The sequence below is a fragment of the Rhinolophus ferrumequinum genome, chromosome 20 (genome assembly GCF_004115265.2).
Source record: "Rhinolophus ferrumequinum isolate MPI-CBG mRhiFer1 chromosome 20, mRhiFer1_v1.p, whole genome shotgun sequence".
Lineage (NCBI taxonomy): Eukaryota > Metazoa > Chordata > Mammalia > Chiroptera > Rhinolophidae > Rhinolophus > Rhinolophus ferrumequinum.
In genome coordinates, this window is record NC_046303.1 from 17,452,981 (window position 1) to 17,463,289 (window position 10,309).

Sequence of the window (10,309 nt, forward strand, 5' to 3'; positions counted from 1 at the left end):
TCAAAGGCAGAAATGAAGGTGATGAGGTCAAGTACTGTTCTGTAACAAGGCAAAATAAATAAGAAAAAGCATCCTTCCTACTTGATGTTGGAACAGTCTTTTCACATGTTGCAGAACATATACATAAAAAGTCATAGGATTCAGAGCTTAAAGAGATCATGGAGGTTATATAGTACAGAGGTTAAACAGGAGGTTTTGCCTGGCACCCCCACTCTCTAGTTGTTCAATTTTGTCCAAATTGCTTAACTTCTCTTGTGCCTCAGCCTCCTTATCTGTAAAAATAGAACCTACCACATGGAACTGGTATAAGGATTTAAAAAATGCTTCAGTTGGTGCCAGCAGGAGACAAACAGCATTATTTTATATTTTCTGAGTTAATAATATTAACTATTATTATTTAATCCAACATTTCTCAAAATGTGTTCCTCAGAATACTAGTGCTATGAGCCACCCCCCAGCACCCCCCCAGAATAGGATCCCTGGGAATACAACTTTGGGAAGTAAGTAATATGTCCTCTTGGAGAAAATCCCACATACATTTGATATTAAGTGTTTGGAGAAGACTTGCTGTACCTATTGCTTGAACCTAACCAGCTTTGCTGTGGTGCCAAGCCTTTTGAGGTGCCAAGTCAGCCCACTCCCATTTTCCATGAATTATTCAATCTCCTGCCCACTTACAGGATGGGGCCCTAAAGCTGCACTTGTTCTATGGGACTTTACTTATACTTGGTATCAGCTGATTGGGATCAAGGTTGAACACCTGAACCAAAGAAAGCCAATTAATAAACTGGGATGAAAAGCATCATATTCTGTCTGGAGACTGGACAGATGGATGTTGGTAAGATGGCATGTGGCAGTTCTACCGGGAATATGTACAAGGGGCTCAGGTAGCCATCTTTGGACTATGTGCATAGATAAGTAGAGAGAGGCAGTCTGCAGAGACTTCGGAGAGAGGGAGGGAGAGATAGAGGGGGAGGGAGAGGGAGAAGGGGAGAGAGAGAGAGAGAGAGAGAGAGAGAGAGAGAGAGAGAGAGAGAAAGAACCAGAAACATACAGAGAAGTCAGGAGAGAGACCCAATGGTGAGGGTGGGGGCTGGGGGTCAGGGGGAGAATACAGTAAGGTTAACTAAGCTTAAAGTTCAGGATCTCTAATTTTCACAGCCTTCTTTCAAGAAGGCTGGGGTTCTAGCAGTGTGTTCAGATGGTCATTTGGTTTTGTAAAATTTGCAGAAGTATTTTATCTACAATAGGTTGAGTCTGTTGTTTCATTATACTCTAATTTTGCCTCTATCATATTTCTTTTACTATCAGGCAGTGTTGGAGTGGACATGGATATTTTGGGGAACTGACTAAGGACAAATTGAGTTGGGGATACATTTCTTTGGGGTTGAGTAGGACATATTTTTGTGGATCATAGTTACTTCCATATAGTTATTTTTAGCCTTTCTGATATAGGTACGGCTTCCAGGAATAGTCCCTATACCCGCTGTGCCAACTCTGTGATATAATGCAAAGATGCAGAGCCCGAGATCTTAGCACAGTATGTATGTCTTACAGTGCCAAGCACTGGCAGTATGCAAGGAGTGGAAGAGAAACAAGGTTGAAATGTATAAAGCCAGAGATGGTCTGTAAAGAATTCTTTCAATCTTCAGATATGTAAAATTGGAAGCAAAAGATTTAGTATGCATTGAATTCTCCTCGAAAAGGGATGGAATATACTTGTCATGCATATATTTTATAATACAGCATATAAATTATGTGTGACCTCAACTTCCAGAATGACAGAGTAAGGACTTCTGAAAGTTCACTCCTCCATAAAAGCAACAAGAACACTGGGAAATTGTCAAAGCCAACTTTTTCAGAACATTGGTAACTAAAGGCTTGCAACAATCCAAGGAGTATTTTTCTGTATCTTGCTTTCTTTCCTCAATATTATGTTTATGAAGCCCATGTATATCGATACTGATAGCTCTAATTCATTCATTTTTAACTGCAATATAATTTTTTATTATATCAATACCCATTCTTTATCCATTTCCCTATTAGTAGACATTTAGGTTGTGTAGACTTTTTTCTATAACCAAAAAATCGCTATGAACATGCTATTCATATAGATAGATAGAGAGAGAGTGCCCAAAAAATGTATACACATTTTAAGAAAGGAAAAAACTGTTAAAATTATAATACTCAATATATACCAATAACAAAAGATGAATACAAGTCATGTGTATATGCTTTTTTGGCACCCCCGGTGTGTGTGTGTGTGTGTGTGTGTGTGTGTGTGTGTGTGTGTGTATACATGTGTGTGTATATACGTGTGTGTGTATATATATATATATATATGTATATATATGTATGTATTTGTGTATATGTGTGAGACTCCATGGTCTACATGTGGAGTTATTTAGGAAATGTGCATTCTCAACTTTACTAGATTTTATCAAATTGCTTTCCAAAGTGGTTGTACCAAAGTATATTCTTGCCAGCAATGGATAAGTTCTCAACAAATTCAGGTTCTCAATTCTTGTCCACGAGGCTCATAATCGTAAATGGTGAAGAACTGAGAGAGTTAAGCTGACAACTAGTCTTAATTATTTAAGCCATTTTTCCCTTAAATAAAATCAACAAAAATTAACATTTACTGAGCATTTATTATGTGCCAGTCACTGTGTTGTCACGCAACAGCCTAGCCAACGGTTCCCCCCCCGCCCCCCCCTCCCCCCCGCGCCTTTTCTTAAAGAAAGAAGAGTCTGTGAGACTGTGCCTTTCTGGGACCTTGCTTCACCTTTGTGCTTATGCTTCATGCCTCTCTGTTTGGCCCCCGAAAGACGGTTTGTCAGCCAATGACGAGTAAGATTCCCCACAAGGGGGACAACTCAAGCCAGGCGGAACCGTGTGGGGACCACCAAGAGAATTCACAGGGTCGATAGAGGAGGGCACAGCCCCTACCTTCCCCCGGTTAAGGAGAGCTTCTGCCTATGTGGCTACATTCCTTCCCATAACCTGCTAGGGAAGTGAGTCAATGAGACAATAACATCAGCTCTCGTTCTTTACCCTATAATCAAGAAACCTGTCCCTAAGGAGGCGCATACCATCATTGTTAAGACATCATGGGACTTTGTGTTCCGGCTGTTTGCAGGCAGGGGTGATTGGTTTAAATCATTTTTCTTGTATGATGTATGAGACTCACAGACCGTGGAAAAAACAATGTTACTTCCTTGTATGATCAATAAAAGCCACCAGTCGGCCTGATTCTGCGCTCCAGTCTTTCATGACTGTGAGACCCTTGTCCCTCTATGATTTAACTGCATTAAGTCTCTGTTTCTTTCTTAAAAACTTAACCTAACGCCGCCCCTTCTCATTCCCTCACTGCCTGTGTTGCGCTGGACGCGACATCACTGTGTTACGTATTTTCTCTATATTGTCTCCCTTCATCTACATGGCCCTCTGAGCTAGGCACTGATAATTTGGACTTCACAAAATTTAAAAACTTCTTTGCATAAAAAGGCACTGTTAAAAGAATGAAATGGCAAGCTATAGAATGGGAGAAAATATTTGCAAAGCAATCCCTTGTCAAGATTCCAGTGGCATTTTTCACAAAAATAGAAAAACAATCTTAAAATTTTTATTTTTTATGGAACCATAAAAGAGCTTGAGTATCCAAAGAAATCCTGAGAAAGATTTATGTTATAAATTTATAACATTTAAAAAAAATTTGCCCAACTCTAGGGCTCAGGTGCTTAACAGCTGTGGTATATGCCTTTCTGAATTATATTTATTATTGAAATTTTATACTGTGTGGAAGGTAATCAAGAAATGAACATTTATCTTGCATTTTCTATGTGAGAAATACTGTAGGGAAAGTCAAAGAAATATATAATATGGTTCCTGGCTTCCTCCACTTCGCCCCAAAAACTTAGATTCTAATTAGGATTTACAAGACATTTGAAAGCATCAAAGGCATCAAAGTAGCAAGTGAAAATAGTCAGATAAGTGGTTTGTGACACTATGTCTTTCGCTCTATCCCCATCCTCTGCTGCTCTCAGGAGCAGGTGACTGAAGGAACACTTCGAAGAAATCGATTGATTTTGTTGGACCCATACTGTTTTCTTAGCTTTTGTAAATGTCAGACTTCCATTTGTTCCTTTTGTGAAGGTTACTGAGATCATTCACCTAAATGAATGGCCCTAGTGGACAAAGAAGTTGGAAACAACCTCGTAGACACTGGGATCATTTTTACAAAAGAGCTTTAGATCTGGATTATCACAGTGGAACCCTAGGTGTTGAGAACCTTTCTGAATGTGACAGGCAAAACATGATTTTTCACTGTTATTTTAAAAATTCCTAATGCAATTAAACATCTTTTCATATGTTTATTGGCCATTGGTGTTTCTTCTTTTGTGAATTGCCTGTTTATGTCCTTTGTCCATTTTTCTTTTGAATTTATTTTTTGCATATTGATTTGTAAGCATTCTTTGTCTAGGTGGGTTTTAGGCAAATTGAGTTTGAGATAATGTATGTGTAAAATGTCCAGTAAGTCATTGAAAATGCAGGATGAGGTCTCCGAGAAAAGAATACCAATGAGAAAACGCAGATTACTGATTCATAGCTCAAGGAGAAAAGGATCCAGCAGAGGCAGAGAAGAAGTATTCAGAGTGACCTAGAAAAACGTGTCCTCATATGATCCTTACCAGTCACAGTTCCTTTTACTACACAATTTAGTGTGGCATGCTTGCCTGCAGGAAGCCCAGTCTTGTTTGTGTCTTATTCTCTGAGTATATCCAAGAAGGCCCAGGGGTGGTGATTCATGACCAAACGTATGTCCTTCTAAGCTATTATTTTTTCTAAGCAAACCCAAAACTCAGTGTGCACCCTCGAGGCCAGAGGATTCCACGGAGCCATCCTGAACTGTAGCTCCAGGATGGGATGCATTGTTGACTGAGACGCCCGGTGCACTGCCTTCTGAAACCTGACCTTGTGCAGACATGTCACGACCAGGCCATGCTCTTGTTGCCCAATGACCATCTGCACCACCATATCGTTGCTGAAGCTGAACCTCAGGCAGGATTGTCATCTGCTGACCCCGGCCAAGCCAAACAGCAGTGGCTGTAATGATGCTGTAATGGATATTGCAGATCCTGGCCCAGGCTGTGCTTGCTCCTCCTTGTGCAGAGGAGACAAATGGGATCTACACCAAGTATGACCTAGCCTTACCCGCTTCCATCTCCTCTGACTCACGCCGGCACTTCCCTGGGGCCCAGGCCTGCCTCCGGATGGCTGTGTGGGGAGCATAGCCGCTAATGAATCCAGACCAGGAGGCACTTTTCCCGGCTGATCGCTTCACTTACCTTTTCCCATCCTCACAGTAAATTATCTCTCGGGGAGCGTGTTTCCTGTTGCCTAATTTAGGTGGCCCACGCAACTCCATCGAACAATTGTGATTCGTTTGAACTTGAGAGGGAAAGAGACAAGTTCTCATTTCCATGCCTCCCAAGAGTACCGTCATGTGTTGAGAGCTCCGACCAACACACTGTCATTCGCAGGAGCGTCTAAGTTTTCAACAGCAATGGATGTGTTGGGGGTGGCGGTGGGGGGTGGGGGTGGGGGATGGTGCTTTCAAAATGTCCTGTAGCGTCACAACAACACCTTCTGTCTCTCTCTTGTGCAAGCAAAGTTACCCTGAAATGTTGAACCCCTATCAGAGGTGGGCTGTCTATGAGGTTAATGAAGCTTAAGTGTCGCTAGCCCTGGCCCCTTTCAAATGACCGGGAGGGCCTGTAGTTACATGCTTAGGTATTTTTGTAAAGTTTGCAGAAGTAAGATGTTTTTATATTCTTTTTCTAAAAGAAGTTCTCTCCCCCCAGTTATGTAAACTTTGGGCTCCACGAAACCTGGATTCATTCCTGATCTCAGGCAAAACTTTGTGAAAAGTTTTTTGTCATTTTAAGTTTTAAGAGGCAAAGTATCACAATAGAATAAAGCCAACCTGACTTCATCTCTGATTCCACTTCTTACTGTGTTTCCCCAAAAATAAGACCTAGCCGGACAATCAACTCTAATGCGTCTTTTGGAGTAAAAATTAATATAAGGCCTGGTATTATATTATATTACATTATATTATATTTATTATATTTTATTATATATTATATTATATTATGTTGACCCGGTCTTATAGTAAAATAAGACCAGGTCTTATATTAATTTTTGCTCCAAAAGATGCATTAGAGCTGATTGTCCAGCTAGGTCTTATTTTCGGGGAAACGTGGTACTAGCTGTGTGATGCTAGGTGTGTTACTTAACCTCTCGGAACCTGAGGTTCTTCAGCTATAAAATGGAGATGATAATGTACATGTTGCAGGATTGTTGTGGTAATTAGAGCACCTAGTATGGTGTTTGGCACATAGTAGGTGGTAATCAAAAGCACTGTGTTATTGCCATTATTATTATTAATCCTTTGTTAACTGCAAAAAGAACTTTCTTGGAAGAGTGGAAACTTATTCTCCGTTTTTCCTACGTATGTTTTTATTCTCACTTCTTATGGTACCTAGACCTGATCAAAGAATCTTGAACGTGAAAGAAGCCAGAAGAATGGAGCTCTTCTCTTAACTCTTAATTGACTAATTCAATGGCCAAGCATTTATTTTTCTTTTATGTCTCAAATGTGAGGTCTTCTGGGTAACTAGATTGCCTTGACTTTCCCAATATTATATTACCAAAACAATTCATAGCTAGGCAAAAAGGCTAGAAAATGTCTTTCAAAACAATTCACTTTTGTTCTGTCAATTTAAAAAAATCCAGCCTAAGAGAAAGTTTATAAGAGTTTGTTTGAGCCAAACTGAGGACAATTGCCAGGAAGCAAAGTCTCAACAGATCGAGAAATTGCTCCGGAAAATTGCCATTTTGCAACTTATTTTATACATTAGAATCAAAGGTGGAAGATTATATGAAATCCATTGATTATAGATTAAGGGGGTGGGAGAAAGCAAAGCGGGAAAATCTCTGGGATTAGATAAAAAGCGAAATGGAGAGACACACTTCTTTTACATTGGTGGGTACAAGATAGTTAATAGCATTTTACAGCACATAGAGATGGCATTTGGGGAGCAAGATAACAATGAGGGATTTTGTAGTTTCCTGCTCTGGTGTGGTGGGTTGTGCCCCCTGGGGAGTCCGGAAAAAGGGATTACCCTGACATCCCAAGGGTATGTTATCTTAGATGCAAAAAGACAACAGGCTCACTGAAGGTAAAGATGGACCTTTGTCAAGGAAGCTACAGGCCAAGGATGTGATTTACCACCATGGCCCAATTTAGTTACAAATTTTTATGTTCACGCCATCCTATGTGGTTATTTTCAGGCTCCTGAGCTTGTCAGGTTTAACATGTGGCCCCTTTTCCATCCACAGTTCTAAATCTCAAAGGTGAAAATCTGATACTGACAGTGCAAGGGTGACACTACTTTTAAATAAGTTTAGTTCAATTTAACAATGTAATTTAGTTTGGGACTATTTAAGTTTTCTTTTCTTCTCTCTCCTCCTGCTGATTTTAATGACTGTGCTTACTCAATGCCACATACATACCTCGCTAATTTGTAGAACAACAGAACTTAATAGCCCTGTTCTCTTAAGGATGCAGGCATACCTGTAAATCTGTTTATTGTTCAGGACACTGAAGGTGTAGCACTCAGATCTGCTTCGTTAACCACCAGAGATTCCCTCCTTTTGAGATAATCTTATCTCTGAAACAAACCAGACTCTGGAAAGCATTTTTTTTCCCTTTTTTTTCAAACCTCATCACCTAGGAATTGCTGGACCACTTCCCCCTTTCCTTTGTTCAGCTTCTTCTTACGTGTCTATAAATCCTTTTGGCCATGCTAGAAACAGGGAAGGTGGTTTCTTTTTGGACAAGAGTCCACCGCCTTCCCTGAAAGCTGACATTTTGAATAAACCTGCTTTTCTTTCCACCAACCTTGTTTCTAGGTTATTGGCTCTCAATGCAACAGACAGCCAGACCTTAGCCTGGTAACAAATGTATAACATTTTTTAAATGTGATGGGAAAGTGACAAAGTGGTGGTCTTCAGCCCAGATGCCAACATACCAAGTCAAGTGGCCATCCCCAGGAATGTAATGATTCTTTTGTTTTAAATTAAAGTGCCAACGTACTCAGTCTTCCAAACTCATGTGAGTCTTATGTCGGGGGGAAAAAAGAGTATAATTCAGTTACATCTTCAGTTTAAAAGATGTGAATTATATGCATAGATGCACTAGTGAAAAAGATGGGGGAATGAAAGACAATATCTCAAAGACCCTCAAGGAATTATTTGGAACACAGAGGAAACCCAAGCAAATTGGAACATTTTTTATAATTGCTTAGTTGACTGTTTTGCCTGTGGGTCATACACTAATTTACTGTAACCATAGCTTGTAATTAAAATGCCCTGTTAGTTAAGAACACAACATGACAATGAATCCATCTATGAAAGGATTTCAGCCCGAGGCATTTAATTCTGCCTCAGAACTTAGGTCAAGTGGGTTGGAGGAAGCATATGCCTTTTCTGAATTCCTTCCCACTGCACTTCAACATCTTCATCCAGTTTACTTGAATATCTATCTGCTGTCTCTTTCAAGCCATTTTAAGGACAGTTGTGTTGTCCTATGGTTATAATTGTCTTTTTTCTTTTCTCATTGCCCTCCCCTCTATTCCACAAACAAACACATCAGAGAGACCCTGTGAAGTCTGTGGGAATTATGCTTTCCCACTCCCTTCTCACTGGGGGCTTGCAGACCAGACTTTCTAGGTAACTCTTTCCAGCTTCTCTAGACTTATTTTCTATACTATTCCCCTCCACATGTCCACATACTTTTCCCCACATTCCATATGCATTTTCAACAATAGACAAAACACACAAGAAATTTCTAAATCCCCAAAATAGGTTGAACACAATCCCCAAGTATTCCATTGCTGTACCAGCATTCAAAATATGTTGAGAAAGTCTTTCGTAATTATGAGGAAATGGTTCAAAAAGACAATCTTTTGACATGGAAAGATAGCAGAATATACTGCAAATATATAGAAAAACAGTCTGGAAACCAAATTATAAACCAAATTGCTAACAGTGCTTATCTACAGGGGATGAGAGAGATTTGAGCAGAAATGAAAAAGGAAAAAAAATGATTCTCATAACCCCTCTACATAGGCTCTTCTTATTTTAAGTTTTACCACTCATTTAAAGGACGCAAAGGACTCACGGAAATAGCAAATATAGGGAAATTACAATATTGCAAAGTTCTTTCAGAAAAGGCCCCTGGGCCCATTTCTCTCGGCACAGAGCTTCAGTATTTTATTATAGAAAAACTTTGATATTTTACTGTAGTAAAATGGTTATCCTGATGTATCTAAAAGTTGCAGGTCAATTCCTTCATTGTGACAGTTAGCTGAGGAGAAGCTGGGAAGGAGAGCCGTGAGCAAAAGAATCTCTCTTGGTCACAGCCAAGAGAAACTATGAAAACTATGAAAAAAGCCATCCTCTGGGGTGGATGTTGGGATGACTCCTTTCTTCTGTGGCCGGGTAGGAGCTAAGAAGGAAGTGACATAGGTCAAGTACCTGTGAACTTCGGTCAGTCTCTGAAGGGCAGATAGGCATCTTAGATAATGTGTGGAACAATACAGAGCTTTAAAAGCAAAATTCTTGAACAAAGTTATTTGTTAGAATGCATCAATTTTTTATTCAAATCATTGAAGGAAACAGGAATTAGATAATTAGACAACCAGAGTTGGTTTCCTTAAATGCTTACACACATGCACACACACGCACACACAAGAAAACATTGTTAATTGAGATACAAAACTGGTTAACATTCTACAGGGCAATAAAACTAGAACATCTTTGGGGTTGATTTCTCTAAAGACTATAAAGTATAACATGTTAGCAAATCCTTCAGGGTAACCTCCAACTTTACAGGGCTGAATCACCATGTGCCCTTTTTTCAGTTGTGAATTGTTAGTCAAATATACTTTGAAAACAAAGTTACCATGCCTGCTAGACTCAGGTGAGGGTAAACCAAGACTGCATGGTTTCACTCAGCCTTTCCGCTGGAGAGTCTCCTTCTAGTATTAACTCTGGAAGTTCTCAACATTTGTCTTTGTAAGGGAGCCGGTATTTTCCTATGCCACCATTGCTTAAATGGTGTATAAAGCAGGAATAAATAGGCTCCTGGAGGCATGTCTAGGGATTCAACCCATGACTCCCAGTATTTGGAATGTGTGAAATCAGTTTTGGCTGCTCAGAAACCGCTTTTCCTTACCAGCTA